Source organism: Rana temporaria, chromosome 11, assembly GCF_905171775.1.
Source record: "Rana temporaria chromosome 11, aRanTem1.1, whole genome shotgun sequence".
Taxonomy (NCBI): domain Eukaryota; kingdom Metazoa; phylum Chordata; class Amphibia; order Anura; family Ranidae; genus Rana; species Rana temporaria.
In genome coordinates this window covers 104,146,185-104,167,789 of record NC_053499.1, presented here as the reverse complement: position 1 = coordinate 104,167,789, position 21,605 = coordinate 104,146,185, and the positions used below count along the sequence as shown (strand labels likewise).

The 21,605-nt window shown below is 44.6% G+C and overlaps 1 protein-coding gene across 1 annotated transcript in view; it reads left to right on the top strand.

Annotated features, from left to right (window-relative positions):
* NFATC3 (nuclear factor of activated T cells 3) overlaps window positions 1-21,605 on the top strand; it is a 734,948-nt gene that overhangs the window by 686,585 nt on the left and 26,758 nt on the right. The gene's annotated exons all lie outside the window — the stretch shown is intronic.

The following is a 21,605-nucleotide window of genomic DNA, read 5'->3' as shown; positions in this document are numbered from 1 at the left end:
CAAGACTGGGTACGAGATCGCCGTCCCGCTAACTTAAACGAGGCGGCTCGGCTAGCAGATGAGTACGCGGAGACAAGGAAAGTAAGCCAGGGTACTACGCGGCTGGCTCATAAGGTAGAACCGCGTACTCCAACCGTCACCCCACGCCCAGAGTTTCAGGCTCCAGTCCCACCAGGACCACCAAGTCCTCAGGGGCCTAACAACTACCCCCGGGATTCGTCTAGGGTGACGTGCCATCACTGCAGCGACACAGGACATATTGCTCGTTATTGTCCTTTGAGAGATCAAATAACAACTGGAGACGCACAACACCCAACACAGAGGTCACTCCATCACGTCCCTCTGCGGCCCACTGCCTAGAGACCGAGGTGGGCCCTGAGGAATGTCTGGGAATTTTGGATGAGGCAGACCCAATACAAGCTGCCTCTCCGGATAACCGTCAGCATCACCGTCAGGAGGTACGGGTGAATGGACAAGTAGCACAAGGCCTAAGAGATTCCGGGACTACTATCACTCTGATTCAAAAACATCTGGTAAAGCCAGAGAACGTGTCCACTCGCACAGTTGCCGTCCGGGTCGCAGGGGGTGCTGTATTTCGCGTACCCACCGCCCGGGTGCACTTAGACTGGGGAGCCGGGTCAGGAAAGACCACAGTTGGTATCATGGACAACCTACCTGCCGAGGTGGTGCTGGGCAACGACATTGGCCTCTGACTTCGGCTTATTTACCTACACCTGCTGCTGCTTGTCCCGTGACCACCCGCGTTGCTGGAATCAACCCGCTTGCTGCTGAGAACCGGGTAAGACTACCTTCCCCGACATGTACTGTAGATCCGGCACAATATCAGTCTAAAATGGGAATGTGACAAGTTGGCCAGTGAGAAATCAGAGATGCAACGACACTATATCATGTATTATGAGATGTCCCGTGGCTTGAACATTGAAATGCACAAACAGGCGAAAATTGTCAAAAGATTAAATAGGATTTGCATCCAGGTGGTGCCTTATCTGTCCCAAGAACATCAGCAACAGGTTTTGGGAGCCATTGAGAGAGCAAAGCAAGTGACTGTTCCAGAACTGAATTCCATTATTCACCTTCACCCTCAGCTACCGACCTGGTAAGCCAATGGGAATGCCGACGGACTGTCCAGGCAAACTGAACTTTTACCTTAACAGCAGACCGGACATCCCCAAATTGACCCGAAAAGGATCAATCCGGGTCTGCCGGAGTGTTCCACAAAAGGGGAGTAGTGTAATGGACCTATGCATGCTGCCTGGACATCGATAACCATCATGCAGTGAGGACTACAAAGAACTGCATGGCTTGTTACAATTGGATTTACCACATTGTATTCTGAGCTCAAAGGGGTAATTATAGAAGGGACTCTTCCACTGCTGAATGCTAATATTCCCTTTGCATAGCTAATGGACTCTCCTTTGTGTAGTTACAGCCTCCTGTCAGGTGTATTCTGATGGGAGTATGTGTGAGTGTATAATTGTTTTAAAGGTTAATTGAATTCTATTGTCTGATCAAGTCATGTTAAATGTAAGATTGGAGCCAAACGGTCTAGAGACTGAGTGGCTCAAGGGAATGTCATTATTTCAAAGCATGTGTATTGAAGCCCCCCCTGTGTGAGGGGGGGGGGGGCGGAGAGTGTCATTGTTCCTGTAACCGTGTAACCACATATAAGCGAGGTGAAATGTACCATTAAAGTCAGTCTGCTTGACCCTTCAAACGTAGCCTCGTCTCGTTCTTGGAAGGGCGTTCGATGGGATATACCGGCGGTACCTGCATATCACAACTTGTCAGGGAAAAGGACGTCTCTAACGGCTGATACCCTCTCACTACCAGTGGGTAGCCGTTACAAGGCGTTTAGTCTGAAACAGGTTGATGTCAACCCCCGGGGCTGGTTTGTTGCGTTTGCAGACTGTGAGAGTGTAGTTGTTTCGAAAGCGAGTCGGGTGGCGTCGGAGCAGTGTCTGACTGCCGGAGCCGCTGACTGTAAATTCACTAGGTCATAGGGGACCGTAGAAGGCCTGGTAGATGGCTGTTTAGGTGACTAGGCTAGGCAAAGCCCTAAACAGGGAACGAGTAAGGATTTAAGACATGTCCCTAAAGAGGGCACTCTTGAAAGGTAGGCGCTTGCCACTGACTACAGGTTGGTGCTTCTGTATGCCCTGTAGGAGGGACTTGACTGCATGGGCTTGAGAATACTGACGGTTTACTGGGGTCCTGCAGGGATAGAAAATGCTGGACGCCACCTAGATATGGCGTGATAGTATTGTGAGAAAGGGTCAGCTGCGTGTGGCAAAACGATATGAAGGCTCCGGGGCAAGGGGCCAAAAATTAGCGGTTAGTGTTCCAAGCAGTGTGATAGGCCTTCAGTGTGTTGCGTGCCAAGGAGTGGTTAATAAGCTGGGTTGCGTTGGTGAGATGCGACTTCAGTCCATCGTCAGCAGTGACCAGGGTGGGACAGGGATAGTTGTTGGGTTGGCTCCAGGCTCTTGCTGGGATAAACAAAGTAAGGTTGGAATGGGAAAGCGCATCAGCTGCGATTCTGAATTTTCCTGAAATATGTCTACATAAGATATTAACTGGTGATGGAGTGACAGCTGCGCGAGCCTGCGCAGGAAGGACGTGATGGGGAGTGACTTAGATCTACCTTAATTGATGATGTCGGCTGTGGCCTGATTGTCTGTGGTCAAGAACACTGTCCTGTTCAAGTGTGGCCCCAGACTTAGACAGCTGCCACAATGGGGTACAGCACGAGGCGTGATGAAGACTGGGTGAAGCAGAAATTTAAGAGAATTTCTGGGGGCCAAGGTTTGGAGAACAAGCCCATGGTGGCTCGGCTGACACTCCCGGATGAAGATTGAAATGCTGTTCTATCAGGTGGGGAAGTCGTCCCACATAGCTAAGTCTGCTACTGACTCTTGGTCTAGTTTGAGAACTTGGACTGGATCTTGCATTGGTGTGAGAAAATCAAGACAATACACAGGTGCTCAACAAGACGATATACATGCATTTGCTGACCAACGTGTACTCGCAGACCAACGTGCACTCGCTGGTGCTGGATGGAAACCTGAACTAACCACAGGGAAAAAGAGAAAAGATGAGTGGCCAGCGTGCCACTGAAGATGAATGGCCAACTGGGTGCCACTGTGTGTTTGTGTGGCTGATTGTTTGTCACTGGGATGTGTTTGCAAGTTTAGTTTGTACTCGGGTTTGCACGTGGTGCATGCTGCAAGGTGTTTTATACTACTGCAGACAATATTGTGTGGTTGCAAGGGTGTCAGTGAGTGTCAGGTCGCTGGGACCATATTGTTTGGTTGCATGGGCCTCGATGAGTATGAAGGTTTGTTTTGAGACGGCATTGCATGGTTGCAAGGGTCTCAGTCTGGTTTGCTGAGGCGGTATTGCGTGGTTGCAAGGGTCTCAGTCTGGTTTGCTGAGACGATATTGCGTGGTTGCAAAGGTCTTGATGATGAGGTTGTTTTGAGATGGCGTTGTGTGGTTTGCACGGGTCTCAACAAGTGAGGGGTTTCTGAGACGATATTGCATTTGCAATGGTCTCAAATGAGTGTCAGGTTGCTAAGACGACTTTGTATGGCTACAAAGGTCTGAACAGGTGTCAGGTTGCTGAGACGAGATTGTGTGGTTGCAAAGTTCTAGACGAGTGTGAGGTAGCTGAGATGATATTACATTTTGCAAGGGTCTCAAATGAGTGTCAAGTTGCTGAGACAATATTCCTTTTTTTTTTTATATGAAAACGACTGAATGAAACGCTGGTAAACATGAGTTACCGCGTCTGGCAGTGTTTACAAGCTGTTACAGGCATTGGCGTTTCGAATCCCTCTGAACATCCTTCTGAACCTATTTTTTTTTTTGGAAGGTTTCTAACTCAACTGCCTAGAAACGACTATAAATGATCCTGTGTACATATACTGATAACATAGAGGAGAGATCAGTGGCGGCTGAAAAACACCCAACTGTTCCTAAACGTCCGTTTACCAACAGCAGTGTACATGAGGCCTAAGGTGATTTGTCTGGCTGCAAGGGTCTCAGTGAATGCCAGGTTGCTGGGGTGAGACTGCGTGGTCACAAAGGTCTTTGACGAGTGGGAGGTTGCTCGAGATGGTATTGCATGGTTGCAAGGGTCTCGATGAGTGTGGGGCTGCGGAGACAGTATTGCATTTGCAAGAGTTTCAACAAAGGTGTCAGGCTGCTGAGATGATTTTGCGTGGTTGCAAGGGTCTCGATGAGTGTGGGGCTGCTGAGACGGTATTGTGTTCGCAAGGGTCTCAACAAGGGTGTCGGGCTGCTGAGACGATTTTGCATGGTTGCAATGGTCTCAACAGGTGTCAGGTTGCTGGGCCGAGATTGCGTGGTGGCAATTTTTTCTTTTTTTTTTCTTTTTTTATATTTTTTTTTTTGCGTTTTTAATATATATTTTTTATTTTATTTTTGCGTTTTGTAAGGGTCATGTGTTTCAAGGGTCTTAACAAGGGTGTCAGGCTGCTGAGATGATTTGCATGTTTGCAAGGTCTCAATCAATAAGAATTGGATTACTGAGAAAGGATAGAAACACCTTGTTTGTTTGTACCTTTAAGCGAGCAGTATAAGGTAGGACAATGTCCGTTTGATTCGTAGGTTCCGTAGGGGCCACTAACGAACGATATGGGAAACAACAAATAGTAGTAAATTGATAGGACATAAAGAATGTAATCAGAAATCTTACTTACGACAGTGGGCCATGCGAGTGAGTTTGTGGCGGACTGTGGCTGGAGTGAAACATGTCGGGAACATGTAGCGTGATGCTGTGCATGGGGCAAAACAAGGAGGTTTGGTGTAGAAAATAGAACGCAAAGTGCGTACGAATAATTTGTAAGCTCCACTGCGGGAACCGAACATATGGTATGGGTGACACCACGAGTGGCCACGAATTTGACATGACAAACAAGCTAACAAATCCTACCTGGAACAGTGAACGTGCGACTGGGTTTGCTTTGGACTGGAGTGGGTGTGCAACACATCCGACGAGTGTGGTGTGGTGCCATGCATGACGCACAGGCAATAACTTTGGTAAATAAATGAGAGAGAAGAACCGTGTAAAAACAATTCAAAGTTCCACTGTGGGGACTAAAACACACGGCATGGGGGAAACAACTAATGGCAAAGGTAGAAAGTATGCAATGTATCTGACAGAAAACGGTTATAAAGAGAAATGACTGATACAAAACGGTTGTAAAATGCATGAAATTAATCCGATACGAATCGGCAGTAAGGAGTATTGAACGAATCTGATATGAATTGGTTGTAGAGTGTATGCTACCCCTTGCTGTGAAACCAAACACCTACCAATCATCCATCCCCCCCAGGCTAATCAAGTGCAGACAAGGCACCAGGTGAGTCCAATTACCACCTCCATCTGCCAAAGAACCCATACAAACAATACATGCTAATCTCCAAATGGATGAGGCAGCAACCCCATGGACAGTGAATTTTATAACCAGTGAAGCCTGTGGCGAGTGAATTCAGACAACGACCGACAGTGGCTTGAAGGCTTGGATTTACAAATGAATGGTATGTTTGGCAGGAGGAAGTTACAAATGTACCAAGTCTGTGCCGAATGATGTTGGAACATGAGCAACAATAACTCAGAGGCAGTTTTTTTTACAAAAGGGATGCAGGATAGGAAGCATAACAAATTGCAAGATTGCACATGATACGAAAAGGTTTGAATACTACCTGCGACAGTAAGCAGGAAACGCCGACGAAGACCATGAACGGAGAAGCCGCAATGTGCTTGTGATGTCGAATGCGATTGAATGCGCAGACTCACGGACATGAGGTAAGCTGGGAAGAGTCGGCCCAGTGACGTGTAGTACCGCACACTGAACCAACAAAGAGCATGTGTGAGTGGGCTGCTTAAATACCCTCCGGGCTCCTCCCATAAACTCAGGCCACCATACTGGCCTTCCTATGTATCCAAATAACGCACCCAAGCTCATACATTGCGCAATTTCGAGAAATGCTGTAGGAGCACTCTGATTGGCTCAGAATATTCGTGATATTTTACAATACAAAATAATTGCGAATATTCGGCAAATGCGGAAGGAGCACTCTGATTGGCTCAGAATATTCTTGATATTTTACAATACAAAATAATTGCGAATATTCGGCAAATGCAGAAGGAGCACTCTGATTGGCTCAGAATATTCTTGATATTTTACAATACAAAATAATTGCGAATATTCGGCAAATGCAGAAGGAGCACTCTGATTGGCTCAGAATATTCTTGATATTTTACAATACAAAATAATTGCGAATATTCGGCAAATGCGGAAGGAGCACTCTGATTGGCTCAGAATATTCTTGATATTTTACAATAGAAAATAAAAAGTGTTTTGCATTGGTGGTGATTCTTTACTCTATCCATCTGTCACAGCCGTTTGTCAATCAAACACCTTAAAGATTGAACACGTTCATGCTGCATGCTTTGGACTTTTTTTCACTTCACATATCAAAGACATTTTTATGAAAGATTATTTTTCTATTATTGGGACTATATTTCTTTATATATTTGTTTCACTGTGTATTTCACAAGTTATTTGCGCTTGCTTATTTTATAATTTGCCCACATGTCTTGTCACTAGACATATTTTTTATTCTTGTAGAGCGACTCCATTTTCTGTCTTGTATTAATTTATGTTGTATAACATTTTTGAGTTGCTGCTGTATTCTCCCCTTTTTTAAGGTATGCGCAATTTTTTCCTTCTTACAAAAAATAATAATATCAAACATACAAATATTCATAACATACACATACACATACACAAAGCCCCCCCCTTTTGCATCAGAGACAATCAGAGTTCTCCTACCACAGTTATCGAAAATTCGCAATCATTTTCGCATTCGCAATAGCGAAAAATCGCAATTTTTTTTTTTTTCAATTTGGCAACATAATAGGATCGCCTCAGCTTAGCTACTCGGCCCAGGGTCTCTAATCATACGTCCTGAGCGGCACTCAGGGATTCGTTAGGGGCCACAAAAGAGATATATATATATATATACAAATAACACGCCCAAGCACATCTGTTCACCACACACAGCCACAAAGGCAAGATAATTATTTTTGGGCAGTGTATAAGTGCTTGGACGAACACACTTAAGACCAAATTTTAATGGTTCAAAGAATGTCAGGCAAAATGGTCGGCCCTCACGCATGTTCACTTCATCAAATCTGTCCCTCTTTGAAAAACATTTGGACACCCCAAGAATGGTTTAAAGCTAAAAACACCATTAAGGCCTGGTGGAACAGTAGCTTTCAAATTATGTATCTATTTAGTTTCACACTGTAGTGGTAGTTTCTGTTTTCCCACGTGGCCATATCATTCATTCACAGGTTCCTGTGAAAGAACAGACTACAAGTACTGTCAGCCATTGCGGCAGACGGCTCATAGTTTTCAATGAACTGCTGTTGAGTGCTCTTGTAGTTCAATAATCTTCCTGCTCTCAAGTAACTGCCTGCCCTTATCGAAGGTACAGGCAGACAGATATTTTGAAAGTCTGCAGGACCCTGGCATTGCATTTGTGATCTGCTGATAGCGGGTGCAGTGCTCAGCAGGCTCCTTTTAAAAATAAATAAATAATAAATGCACATTATTTTACCTGTGAAATAAATGTGCATTTATTATTATTTTTTTCAGAAGGTGAAGTTATCCTTTAAGGAAATCTTAATCCATTTAGGTGCATTCTACTAGGCCAGTAAGTGCCTCCTGGGCATTTAGGCTTAAAGTGGTTGTAAAGTCTCCACAATAAACTCCCATGAAAGGTTCTCTTATGGGGCAGTGTTTTTTTTCCCAGCAATATCGCTAAATACCCTTTACCAGCAGTGCTTCTGTGCAGTCACATGGTTTTCTCAGGTATTTCTTGCAAGCAGAGAGACTCCAGTGGGAGGGGCTTGCATTCCTCTGCTGTTAATTTGTTTCAGCAGTGGAGGGCAGGGAGAGGATCAACTTCACACAGACTACGGAAATGACAGGGAGGGGGAGAGAGGGAGATTTAGATGCTGCAGAGAGAGCAGGATCATTGAAAGTCAGTTTACAGGCAGGGTCAACAAGGTATTATACTATATGGAAAAGGATAAATGACATGGCAAATAATTATTCGCACAAAAATAAGGAAGGAAGGATCAATCGATCCAAGGACAAATTGGTCACAGGAAGGAATGGTCTGTCAATCACAGCAAGGATTAGTCTGTTGATCGCAGGAAGGGGTCGGTTGATCAGTCACAGAAATCCTTGGTTGATTGAAAGAAGGATTAAGGGAAGGATCACAGGAAGGAAGGATGGATTGGTCGAAGGAAGGATCAGTCGGTTGATTGCAGGAAGAATTGCTCAGTCGATTGTTAATTTCTTGTGAAAGCAATAAAGTTTATTAAAAAAAGACAATATAAAGTTAAAAAAAAAAGTTTTGAATAAAATAAATAATAAAAATTTAAAGTGCTTCCTTCCCCCGCTGCTTATGTGTAAATGTGAGTGCCTATTTAAGTCGCGGGCGCACATATGTAAACACTGATCGCACCACATATTAGAGATTGCTGTGAACGTCAGAGCAAGAGCAATAATTCTGGCACCAGACCTCCTGTGTAATTATTAACTGGTAACCTGTAAATGATTTTAAAGCATTGCTAAGAGAGATTTTTAGGTACCGTAGTTTGGCGCCGTTCCATGCAATTTTTAAGCATGCCGTGTTTTGTATCTATTTACCCAGGGATCCATATTTTATATTTTAGCAAATAGAGTATTATATAGTGTTTGTGTGCAAAAAAAACAGTGAATTTTTTCCCAAAAAATTTGCATTTAAAAAAACGCTTCACAAATACTGTGTGACATAGGTTAAACCTGTATTGCCAACAATTCTCTTGTTTGTAAGTATCAAATTCCTCATAAAGGCAGCAATATAACCTAGTCATAACAGAATAAATACTGATCCTGTGTCCATAGGCGTGTGCACAGTGTGTGCTTGGGCACACCCTAATCACTCTTGTGGTGCCGATTCCCCCCTGCTGCCCGGGCGTCAATGTCATTTACCGACCCCTTCCTTTTCTGAATGAACCCAGTGAGTGATTAACAACGATGTGTTCATTCATAACTGAAGCATAGTAAACAGTTGTTGGTCTTCAGTTTGTGAATGAACAGGAAGCTGCTCAGCATAGAGCACTTCCCATTCATTCACTGTCCAGTGCAGCGGAGGATGCAGAGAAAGGGACTGGGGAATGTGTCATCTGTCCCTTTCTTTTTCTCAAAAGTGAGAGCTAGACATTAGAGACCTGATTTTACCAAACCCCCATATGGGGTTCCTAAATAATATTTAAAAAAAGATATATAAGAAAAATAAAATGCATCCACTGCCCTACCAACACTGACTGTCCTCTTCTCTACTGACTAAAATGTAAATATTCACCAGCACACCAAGGATCTTCAATTACATCCAAAGTTTTTTTAGTGAAGAAAGGTTACATCACAAACAGTCTAGTATAACGTTTGGGAGTCACACAGGAACCCTTTGTCAGGAACACAAAAAGACAAAAGAGATAGGACTTTAAATGAGGTGAGGGAGGTTTAGCCAATGTTCACAGCGAACAATGAGACAAAATCAATTAGTTTCAAGGTGTTATGTAACGGAGTGGCAACTGCAATGATTGTGAGTTACCCGGCATAATAGCCCATGTACATAACACAGATGAAAGTAAATATATAAAGATCTATTACAAATGTTATACATCAATGAACAACAATAAAACTTGAAAGTTGCTGGGCCAGTTGATACACATATACAATAAGAAAATAAAATGTGCATACATATAAACAGGGAAATATGTAAACATAATGCAGACATCAATCATACCCAGCATGTACTGGCATAAAACAAGCATCAATAAAGCTCTATGCGTTTCACGAGACCCTGCTTGCTTCTTCTGGGGCGGATGCATGAATGTTGTATCTGCAATGTAAGTGATAAAATCAATAGATGTATGTTATTGATAAATGGGGGCAGGCGGAATGATTGGCAAGAGAGGTCTGAAGCAGAGACCTCATACTTACTAACGGGCTGAAATAGGTCGCCAAACACTGGATATTAAAGCGGGAGTTCACCCATTTAAAAAAAAAAAAAAAATCTCCCCTTAGCTTCCTGCTCGTTCGGTCTAGGGGAATCGGCTATTTATATTAAAATATGAGCTGTACTTACCCGTTTTCGAGCTGCATCTTCTTCCGTCGCTTCCGGGTATGGGTCTTCGGGAGCGGGCATTCCTTCTTGATTGACATTCTTCCGAGAGGCTTCCGACGGGCGCATCCATCGCGTCACTCGTAGCCGAAAGAAGCCGAACGTCGGTGCGGCTCTATACTGCGCCTGCGCACCGACGTTCGGCTTCTTTCGGAAAATCGTGACGCGATGGATGCGACCGTCGGAAGCCTCTCGGAAACCTGTCAATCAAGAAGGAACGCCCATTCCCGAAGCCCATACCCGGAAGCGACGGAGAGGATGCGTCTCGTAAACGGGTAAGTACTGCACATATTTTAAAATAAATAGCCGATTCCCCTAGTAATAACAAGCAGGAATCTAAGGGGGAAAAGTGCCCTCTAAGGGTGAACCCCCGCTTTAAGAAGGCGGCTGTGTTTGATCTTTGATTTGTTTGCCCACTTACAAAGAAATGAAGGATCTATTATTTTTTATCATAGGTGTATTTTAAATTATAGAGGCAGAATATTAACCAAAAACATAGAAAAAAACACATGATACAAATGTTATAAATTAAAGTGGAGTTCCACCCACTTTTTTAAGTCCTCTGCATCCCAAGCTGCTCTGGGGGCTTAAAACGAATTGGCATATATATTTTTTTTCTTTTAAAACTCACGGTTTTATCTCCTCCTCAGTGTATTATGCGGCCGCGGCTGAGCACCTTATCTCCTCTCTGCAATGCCTCCTGGTAGATGTTTGTCATCAATACCAGGAGGCAATAGTCATGCCGAATGCAGAGAGAGAGGAGCTGAGAGATTTCAGCGTGATGTTACCCAGAAGACAGCAGGTAATGGGATGGAATCTGGGCGGGCCGCTACGTGTATGTGGCTCTGCCCACTTTCTTAAGCAGCCCATTCGTTGGCTGGTGTTTGATAGCTGCAGTGCGGGAGTCCCGCCCATCCCATGTCCCGCCAACCCCTAATATCACTTCTCACAGCTAGTCTCTGCATTCAGTTACATATAGTGTAACTGAATGGGACAAAACGGCTCAGTGTGAAACTGCCAGTGACACCAGTGAGTTCCTGGGGCTGTACTTCAGCTGTGCTCATTATGGGTTCCCACCATCCCTGTGCTGAGTTCCCAGGTCTGTACACCCGCTGTGCCACATTATGAGGGGTTCCCACCATCCCTGTGCTGAGTTCCCAGGTCTGTAAACCCGCTGTGCCACATTATGAGGGGTTCCCACCATCCCTGTGCTGTGCTGAGTTTCTAGGTTTGTACCCCTGCTGTGTATATCATGAGGGGTTCCCACCATCCCTGTGCTGTGCTTATCATGAGGGGTTCCCACCATCCCTGTGCTGTGCTGAGTTGCTAGGTTTGTACCCCTGCTGTGTATATCATGAGGGGTTCCCACCATCCCTGTGCTGTGCTGAGTTGCTAGGTTTGTACCCATGCTGTGCTTATCATGAGTGGTTCCCACCATCCCTGTGCTGAGTTCCTGGGTCTGTACACCTGCTGTGCCCATTATAAGGGGGCTGTACCCTGGCTGTGCTCATTATGAGGGGTTCCCACCATCCCTGTGCTGTGCTCATGAGGGGTTTCCACCATCCCTGTGCTGTGCTCATTATGAGGGGTTACCACCATCCCTGTTCTGTGCTGAGTTCCCGGGTTTGTACACCCGCTGTGCCCCATTATAAGGGGTTAGCACCATCCCTGTGCTGAGTTACTGGGTATGTACACCCGTGTGCCCATTATGAAGGGTTTCCACCATCCCTGTGCTGTGCTCATTATGAGGGGTTCCCACCATCCCTGTGCTGAGTTCCTGGGGCCGTACCCCTGCTGTGCTCATTATGAGGAGTTCCCACCATCCCTGTGCTGAGTTCCCGGGTCTGTACACCTGCTGTGCCCATTATAAGGGGTTCTCACCATCCCTGTGCTGAGTTCCCAGGTCTGTACACCCGCTGTACCCCATTATGAGGGGTTCCCACCATCCCTGTGCTGTGCTGAGTACCTCCTGCTTCCTCCTTCCCCCCAGCACAGCACATTGCCACCATAACATTGCGCATCGCATCCGGTAACTCAGCACAGCATAGGGATGGTGGGAACCCCTCATGATAAGCACAGCCAGGGTACAGCCCCAGGAAGTCAGCACAGTACAGGGATGGTGGGAACCCCCCATAATGAGCACAGCAGGTGTACAAACCCAGGAACTCAGCACAGGGATGGTGGGAACCTCTCATAATGAGCACAGCTGAAATACAGCCCCAGGAACTCAGCACAGCACAGGGATGGTGGGAACCCCTCATAATGAGCACAGCACAGCACAGGGATGGTGGGAACCCTTCATAATGAGCACATCACAGGGATGGTGGGAACACCTCATAATGAGCACAGCAGAAGTACAGCTCCAGGAACTCTGCACAGCACAGGGATGGTGAGAACCCCTCATAATGAGCACAGCAGAAGTACAGCCCCAGGAACTCGGCACATGGATGGTGGGAACCTCTCATAATGAGCACAGCTGAAGTACAACCCCAGGAACTCAGCACATCACAGGGATGGTGGGAACTCCTCATAATGAGCACAGGGATGGTGGGAACCCCTCATAATGAGCACAGCAGAAGTACAGCCCCAGGAACACAGCACAGGGATGGTGGGAACCCCTCATAATGAGCAAAGCACAGGGATGGTGGGAACACCTCATAATGAGCACAGCAGAAGTACAGCCCCAGGAACTCAGCACAGCACAGAGATGGTGGGAACCCCTCATAATGAGCATAGCAGAAGTACAGCCCCAGGAACTCGGCACAGGGATGGTGGGAACCCCTCATAATGAGCACAGCACAGGGATGGTGGGAACACCTCATAATGAGCACAGCAGAAGTACAGCCCCAGGAACTCAGCACAGCACAGAGATGGTGGGAACCCCTCATAATGAGCACAGCAGAAGTACAGCCCCAGGAACTCAGCACAGGGATGGTGGGATTCCCTCATAATGAGCACAGCTGAAGTTCAAACCCAGGAACTCAGCACAGGGATGGTGGGAACCCCTCATAATGAGCACAGCTGAAGTACAGCCCCAGGAACTCAGCACAGCACAGAGATGGTGGGAACCACTCATAATGAGCACAGCAGAAGTACAGCCCCAGGAACTCAGCACAGGGATGGTGGGATTCCCTCATAATGAGCACAGCTGAAGTTCAAACCCAGGAACTCGGCACAGGGATGGTGGGAACCCCTCATAATGAGCACAGCTGATGTACAGCCCCAGGAACTCAGCACAGCACATGGGTGGTGGGAACCCCCTCATAATGAGCACAGTACAGGGATGGTGGGAACACCTCATAATGAGCACAGCAGAAGTACAGCCCCAGGAACTCAGCAGAGCACAGTGATGGTGGGAACCCCTCATAATGAGCACAGCAGAAGTACAGCCCCAGGAACTCAGCACAGGGATGGTGGGAACCCCTCATAATGAGCACAGCTGAAGTACAGCCCCAGGACCTCAGCACAGGGATGGTGGGAACCCCTCATAATGAGCACAGCTGAAGGACAAACCCAGGAACTCGGCACAGGGATAGTGGGAACCCCTCATAATGAGCACAGCTGAAGTACAGCCCCAGGAACTCAGCACAGCACAGGGATGGTGAGAACCCCTCATAATTATCACAGCAGATACTATTAGTCCCTTTTAAGCGTCCAGCTTTTTAAATTCATCATAACGAATGTTGGTTATTTTTTTATTAAAGGTGAACGAATCTAACGAAAATTGATTTTCGGGCACGAAATACGAAATAACGGCTAATGCGAAACAAAATTAATTTATTGACGGCGCACATTTTTAGTATGTATACACACACACACCCCACAAGATACATATATAACAAGATTTTATAAACTATCTAAATGCTGTAACTACCTAACAAAACGGACCTTAGTTTACAGACTAACTTTACTAGAATACAGTAAGCTTGTGTATTACAGGGGTATTTATATTTAAAAAGTGAAATTGTGGCCGGAGCTCCACTTTAAGTTGCAGTTCAGTGAGTAAAATAATTATTTGATCCCCAAGCAAAACAAGACTTGGTACTTGCTGGCAAGCACAGAGTTAAGATGTTTCTTGTAGTTGGTTACCAGGTTTGCACACATCTCGGGAGGGATTTTGGTCCACTCTTCTTTACAGATCTTCTCTAAATTCTTAAGGTTTCTTGGCTGTCGCTTGACAACTGGAATTTTCAGCTCCCTCCATAAATGTTCTATAAGATTAAAGTCTGGAGACTGGCGATGTCATTCCATGACCTTAATGTGCTTCCTGAGCCACTTCGTTGTTGCCATGGCGGTATGTTTTGGGTCATTGTCATGCTGGTAGACCCATCCATGACCCATCTTCAGTGTTCTAGCTGAGGGAAGAAGGTTCTCGTTGAAGATTTTTCAATACATGGCCCCGTCCATTGACTCCTCAATGCAGCAAAGTTGGCATGTACCTTTTAGCAGAGAAACACCCTCAAAGCAAGATTTCCACCCCTGTGCTTGACTTTAGGGATGGTGGGCCAGATTCACAAAAGAGATACAACGGCGTATCTCCTGATACGCCGTCGTATCTCTGTGATCCGCCCGTCCTAACTATGCGGCTGATTCATAGAATCAGTTACGCATAGCTAGCCCTAAGATCAGACAGGTGTAATTGACTTACACTGTCAAATCTTAGGATGCAATTCTATGCCGGCCGCTAGGTGGCGAGGCCATTGCGGTCGGCGTAGAATATGCAAATGACTAGTTACGGCGATCCCCGAACGTCCGCGTTACCCGTCGCTCTAACTTTACGTTGTTTCCGTCGAGATACGCGTCGTAAAATTAGGGCTGAGCCCTAGGTGTTCTAAGCCATGTCAAGTATGGCCGTCGTTCCCGCGTCGAAATTTAAAACATCACGTCGTTTGCGTAAGTCGTCCATGAATGGCGCTGGATGCCATTTACCTTAACGCCGAAACCAATGACGTCCTTGCGACGTCATTTAGCGCAATGCACGTCGGGTAATTTACCCGACGGAGCATGCCCAGTACACTCGGCGCGGGAACGCGCCTAATTTAAATGGTGCCCGCCCCATTTGAATTGGGCGGGCTTGCGCCGAGCGCATTTACGTTACACTGCCGCAAGTTTACAGGTAAGTGCTTTGTGAATCAGGCACTTACGCTGCAAACTTGCGGCGGTGTAACGTAAATGGATTACGTTACGCCGCCGCTGCGTAGCGGAAATGTATGTGAATCTGGCCCGGTGTTCTTAGGGGTCAAAGTTAGCATTTTTGTTCCTCCAAGCAAGGCGAGTATAGTTAATGCCAAAGAGCTCAATTTTGGTCTCATCTGACCACACCACTTTCTCCCAATCCTTTTCTGAATCATTTAGATGCTCCTTGGCAAACTTCAGACAGGGCTGCCCATGTGCCTTCTTGTGCTGTGTTTGGAGGAAGAAAAATGCTTACTATGGCCCTAAAAACACCATCCCTACAGTCAAGCACAGAGGTGCTTTGGGGCTGTTTCTGTTCATTGTCATGCTGGAACACCCACGTACTACCCATCTTGGTTCCTCTGTTAAAAGTACAGGCCGACTTTGCCACATTTAGGAGCCAATGGACAAGGCCATGTATTGTAAAATCTTGGATGAGAACCTTCTTCCCTCAGCCAGCACAGTGAAGATAGGTCTTGGATGAGTCTTCCAGCATGACAATGTCCCAAAACATGCCACCAAGGAAACAATAGAGTGGCTCAAGAAGAAGCACATTAAAGTCATGGAGTGGCCTAGCCAGTCTCCAGACCTTAATCCTATTGCAAATTTAAGGAGGGAGCTAAAACTTTGAGTTGCCAAGCAACAGCCAAGAAACCTTAAGGCTGGATTCACACTTGTCCGAAAAACGCTCCGACATTGGGAGCTTATGTCGCATGATGTGTGAAAATCAATGTTTCCCTATGGGAGCCATCTTAACTGGTCCAACACAAGTTGGTCCGACTTTGAAAATGCTCCCTGCACTACTTTGGTCCGACTTTGATCCTACTTCAGCCCATTGAATATCACTAAAGTCAGATCAAAGTCGAAACGCTGTCTTGCCTGATCCGACTTTGGCATGTGACTTGTGCTCTGATGATCTTGAGGGGGAACTCCACACCAATTTAGAAAAAAAGGGCATGGGTTCCCCTCTAAGAGCATAACAGGATCTTATTAAAGGGGGCTCCCAGATTCCGATAAGCCCCCCCACCCGCAGGCCCCGACAACCAACGCCCAGGGTTGTCGGGAAGAGGCCCTTGTCCTCATCAACATGGGGACAAGCTGCTTTGGGGTGGGGGCCGCAGGGCCTCTCCTGCCCCAAAGCACCCATCCCCCATGTTGAGGGCATGCGGCCTGGTACAGTTCAGAAAGGGGAGTCGCTCAATCGTCCCTACCCCTTTTCCTGACTGGCCAGGCTGCGTGCTTGGATAGGGGTCTGGTATGGATTTTGGGCAACCCCCACGCCATTAGTTGGGTTTTGTCAGGCAGGAAGAGAGGATAAAGTGGCCCTTTATGTAGATGACGCTCTTATTTTCCTGGGGGGATACCTCAAATTCTTTAACGGAACGTATGAGCCTTATCTCCATATTTGGGCTATTTTTGGGTTTCCAGATTAACTGGGATAAATCCATATTACCACTAGGTGAGTTTTTAAAACCCCATTATTAAATCAAGCCTCTAACATTCAAATTAAGGATGCAGTGAAATATTTGGGAATAGAGATCGCTTGGGATGTAAAATACTATATTAACTTGAATTTGAAACCTCTATTAGCACAATTTAAAGACAAATGCTGAAGTTGGTGTAAGCTACCTCTGACAGGAAGAGCAAATCTTATCAAAATGATTTGGGCTCCGCAATTACTTTACGTGTTTAATAACTCACCCATATGGATCACAGCATTCTGGTTTAGGAAAATAGAATCTCTCTTCAGAGAGTTGATTTGGAAGAAAAAACAACCACATATAAAGTTAATAACATTAATGTTATCCAAAGAAGAGGGTGGTCTTGCGGTCCCCCATCCGAAAAAAAAAAATTTGGGCTTCACAATTACAACATTTTAGTGGATGGACAACTGTATCAGAATCTGATCCTATACAGTGCTTGCTACTATCAATATATGAAGTACAGTGGGGATCGAAAGTTTGGGCACCCCAGGTAAAAATGATTATTAACCACTTTAGCCCTGGACCAAAATGCAGGTAGGAAGGACCAGGCCCCTTTTTGCGATTCGGCACTGCGTCGCTTTAACTGACAATTGCGCGGTCGTGCGACGTGGCTCCCAAACAAAATTAGCGTTCTTTTTTTTCCCACAAATAGAGCTTTCTTTTAGTTGTATTTGATCACCTTTATTTTTTGTGCTATAAACAAAAATAGAGCGACAATTTTGAAAAAAAAACAATATTTTTAACTTTTTGCTATAATAAATATCCCCCAAATTTTTCCTAAGTTTAGGCCGATAAGTATTCTTCTACATATATACAATAAGCGTTTATCGGTTGGTTTTTCGCAAAATTTATAGCGTTTACAAAATAGGGGATAGTTTTATTGCATTTTTATTAATCTTTTTTTTTTACTACAAATGGCGGCGATCAGCGATTTTTTTTGTGAATGCGACATTATGGCGGACACTTCGGACAATTTTGACACATTTTTGGGACCATTGTCATTTTCACAGCAAAAAATGCATTTAAAATGCTTTGTTTATTGTCTAAATGACAATTGCAGTTTGGGAGTTAACCACAGGGGGCGCTGAAGGGGTTATGTTTCACCTAGTGTGTGTTTACAACTGTAGGGGGGTGTGGCTGTAGGAGTGACGTCATCGATTGTGTCTCCTTATAAAGGGGATGACACGATCGATGCAGCCGCCACAGTGAAGCACGGGGAAGCCGTGTTTACATGCGGCTCTCCCCGTTCTTCAGTTCTGGGGACCGATCGCGGGACCCCAGCGGCGATCGGGTCCCATGGTCCTGGTCCCGGAGCTTCGGACCGGGTCGCGCCATTCTGCCAGTGTATATTTACAGGCGGCGGTCCTTAAGTGGTTAATGTGCATAACGAAGCCAAGGAAAGATGGAAAAATCTCCAAAAGGCATCAAATTGCAGATTAGACATTCTTATAATATGTCAAAAAAAGTTAGATTTTATTTCCATCATTTACACTTTCTAAATTACAAAAGAAGAAAAAATGGCGTCTGCAAAAGTTTGGGCACCCTGCAGAATTTATAGCATGCACTGCCCCCTTTGAAAAGCTGAGACCTGCCAGTGTCATGGATTGTTCTCAATCATCGTCTGGGAAGACCAGGTGATGTCAATCTCAAAGGTTTTAAATGCCCAGACTCATCTGACCTTGCCCCAACAATCAGCACCATGGGTTCTTCTAAGCAATTGTCTAGAAAACTGAAACTGAAAATAGTTGACGCTCACAAAGCTGGAGAAGGATATAAGAAGATAGCAAAGCTTTTTCAGATGTCAATATCCTCTGTTCGGAATGTAATTAAGAAATGGCAGTCATCAGGAACAGTGGAAGTTAAAGCAAGATCTGGAAGACCAAGAAAAATATCAGTAGACAAGCTCGCAGGAGAAAAGCAATTTAAAACCCACATTTGACTGCACTCCAGAAAGATCTGGCAGACACTGGAGTTGTGGTACACTATTCCACTATAAAGAGATACTTGTACAAATATGGTCTTCAAGGAAGAGTCATCAGAAGAAACCTCTTCTACGTCCTCACCACAAAAATCAGCGTTTAAACTTGCAAATGAACATATAGACAAGCCTGATGCATTTTGGAAACAGGTTCTGTGGACCGAGGAGGTTAAAATATAACTTTTTGGCCGGAATGAGCAAAGGTACGTTTGGAGAAGAAAGGGCACAGAATTTAATGAAAAGAACCTCTGTCCAACTGTTAAGCATGGGGGTGGATCAATCATGCTTTGCTTTGGGGTTGTAGTGCAGCCAGTGGCACAGGGAACGTTTCACGAGTAGAAGGAAAAATGGATTCAATAAAATTTCAGCAAATTTTGGATGGTAACTTGATGCCATCTGTGAAAAAGATGAAGTTAAAGAGAGGATGGCTTCTACAAATGGATAATGATCCTAAACACACCTCAAAATCCACGGGGGATTTCATCAAGAAGCGTAAACTGAAGGTTTTGCCATGGCCTTCACAATCTCCTGACCTCAACATAATTGAAAATCTATGGATAGACCTTAAAAGAGCAGTGCGTGACAGACAGCCCAGAAATCTCAAAGAACTGGAAGACTTTTGTAAGGAAGAATGGGCAAAGATACCTCAAACAAGAATTGAAAGACTCTTGGCTGGCTACAAAAAGCATTTACAAGCTGTGATACTTGCCAAAGGGGGCAGTACAAGATATTAACTCTGCAGGGTGCCCAAACTTTTGCAGACGCCATTTTTTTGTTTTCTGTAATTTTGAAAGTGTAAATGATGGAAATAAAATCTAACTTTTTTTGACATATTATAAGAATGTCTAATCTGTAATTTGGAGATGTTTCCATCTTTCCTTGGCTTCGTTATGCACATTAATACAAATTTTTACCTGGGGTGCCCAAACTTTCGATCCCCACTGTATATCCATTGATTTCTTTATTGGAGTCAAGAAATCAAATGCATGATAAAGGATTCCATACGGGTAAATTATATGACAAGGTATGGCAGGAAATTAGGAAAATTACTGAATTAAAGGCATATACCTCATATACTCCAATGTGGACTAATAGTAGCTATGTGGAACTGTTGAAATTGGAAGGGTTTGACATTTTGGAGGCAGAAGGGACTAAGGTATATGGCACAGTTATTTCAGGAAGACGTGATGAAAACCTTCAGTGAATTAAGAGAAGACAATATTCCAAATCAAAGATTTTTTTTTTTAATTTTTACAGCTCAGGCATGCATTAAAAACACAGGGTCATTCACAGGAATTGAAGTTTAATAAGTCAGTGGTAATAGCCTTGTTGGATAAGATTGGAAAAAAAAAAGGTCTGATATCACAATTATGTTATAGTGTCTTGGAAAGGACCCAAGTGTCCGGTTTTTGGTATCTGCTTCCTGGCCAAATCTGATAAGAAACGTATGTGCACACACAAAGTAAATTCTCACTGACAAAGCTGCAGTTTGAAATACTTCCTCTTTTTTTTATTTCAAGCTCCATTTATATATGGTTCTGCAAAGCATATTCAAACACATGATCATGAATATATTAATATTAATCTTGTGATGTTCTGATTTGTAAGCTATTAACTATTTCATGTTAGGATGGTGAGGGTGAAGCAATGCTGATGTCTGATTCTGTCTGGTTCTTCTGCCTGCGGTTTTTAAGGACTTAACACCGATCTAATTTCAGCTTGTTTTGCAGACCGATTTCCCGTTTTCCTGCAGACCATGCGACACATATCTGGTAGCACACACATATGAGCAAGGGTTGTATATAGTAATTCTGAATTATGATTATGTATGATTATTCCTATAGCAATCAATAACATATATTGAAATAGGTATTTCATTATCTTACTTTGACCATTCTTTTATCATATCCACTACAATAGTTACATAGTTAGTCAGGTTGAAAAAAGACACAAGTCCATCAAGTTCAACCATAAGAAATAAAATAATATTATCATACAATCACATATACCCAATTCTATACCCACAGTTGATCCAGAGGAAGGCAAAAAACGCCAGCAAAACATGATCCAATTTGTTACAGCAGGGGGAAAAAATCCGTCCTGATCCCCCATGAGGCAATCTGATATACCCTGGATCAACTTTACCTATAAATGTTAGTACCCAGTTATATTATGTACATTTAGGAAAGTATCCAGGTCTTTCTTAAAGCACTTTACTGAGCTGGCCAGAACCACCTCTGCATGGAGTCTATTCCACATTTTCACAGCTCTTACTGTGAAGAAACCTTTCCGTATTTGGAGGTGAAATCTCTTTTCCTCTAGACATAAAGAGTGTCCCCTTGTCCTCCGTGTTGACCGTAAAGTGAATAAATCAACACCAAGTTCACTTATGGACCCCTTATATATTTGTACATGTTGATTATATCTCCCCTTAATCTCCTCTTCTCAAGAGTGAATACATTAATTTCCTCTAATCTTTCCTCATAGCTAAGCTCCTCCATGCCTCTTATCAGTTTGGTTGCACTTCTCTGCACTTTCTCCAGTTCCCCAATATCCTTCTTGAGACCTGGAGCCCAAAACTGCTGCAGCAAATTGGATCATGCTCTGCTGGGGTTTTTTGCCTTCCTCTGGATCAACTGTGGGTATGGAGTTGGGTGTATGGGATTGTATTGTGTTTT